Below are 972 nucleotides of genomic sequence, written 5' to 3' on the forward strand. Positions count from 1 at the left end.
AAAATCAATACACCACAGAAGCAAGGCCAGAGGAAAAGAACCAACCAGTAATAGCGGACGAGATTATAAAAGAAGAAAAAGCAAAAAAAAAATCAATACACCACAGAAGCAAGGCCAGAGGAAAAGAACCAACCAGTAATAGCGGACGAGATTATAAAAGAAGAAAAAGCAAAAAAAAAAAATCTACACACCACAGAAGCAAGGCCAGAGGAAAAGAACCAACCAGTAATAGCGGACGATGTTATAAAAGAAGAAAAAGAAAAAAAATATACACCACAAAGCAAGGCCAGAGGAAAAGAACCAACCAGTAATAGCGGACGAGATTATAAAAGAAGAAAAAGCAAAAAAAAAAATCTATACACCACAGAAGCAAGGCCAGAGGAAAAGAACCAACCAGTAATAGCGGACGAGATTATAAAAGAAGAAAAAGCAAAAAAATAAAATCTACACACCACAGAAGCAAGGCCAGAGGAAAAGAACCAACCAGTAATAGCGGACGAGATTATAAAAGAAGAAAAAGAAAAAAAAATATACACCACAAAGCAAGAGCAGAGGAAATGAAACAGCTAAGCGCCCATTCGCCCACACCTTTGATCGCTAATGAGGACGCGGCGCCGTCACTCACCTCAACTATTCACCCGCTCACCTGTACACCTATCTATCTACCTGTCCATCTGTATCTGTCTACCTGTTCATCTTTATCTGTCTACCTGTCGTTTGTCTACCTGTCCATCTGTATCTGTCTACCTGTCCATCTGTATCTGTCTACCTGTCGTCTGTCTACCTGTCCATCTGTATCTGTCTACCTGTCGTCTGTCTACCTGTCCATCTATATCTGTCTACCTGTCCATCTGTATACCTATCCATCTGTATCTGTCTACCTATCGTCTGTCTACCTGTCCATTTGTCTGCCTATCGTCTGCCTACCTGTCCATCTGTATCTGTCTACCTGTCTATTTGTCTACCTATCTC

The 972-nt window shown here is 40.9% G+C and overlaps 1 long non-coding RNA gene across 1 annotated transcript in view; it reads right to left on the minus strand.

Moving 5' to 3' along the window:
- Positions 1 to 755: 755 nt before the first annotated feature.
- The window catches only part of LOC127008019 (uncharacterized), a 1,495-nt gene continuing 1,278 nt past the window's right edge, over positions 756 to 972 (minus strand). Inside the window, exons 1-3 of the long non-coding RNA XR_007760740.1 lie at positions 928 to 972; positions 882 to 896; positions 756 to 821 (exon numbers count right to left, since the gene is read on the minus strand). The exon at positions 928 to 972 is cut by the window's right edge and continues 1,278 nt beyond it. This is a non-coding gene — a long non-coding RNA (uncharacterized LOC127008019). The remainder of the gene's footprint in view (positions 822 to 881; positions 897 to 927) is intronic.

This window comes from Eriocheir sinensis, chromosome 36 (genome assembly GCF_024679095.1).
Source record: "Eriocheir sinensis breed Jianghai 21 chromosome 36, ASM2467909v1, whole genome shotgun sequence".
Classification (NCBI taxonomy): Eukaryota; Metazoa; Arthropoda; class Malacostraca; order Decapoda; family Varunidae; genus Eriocheir; species Eriocheir sinensis.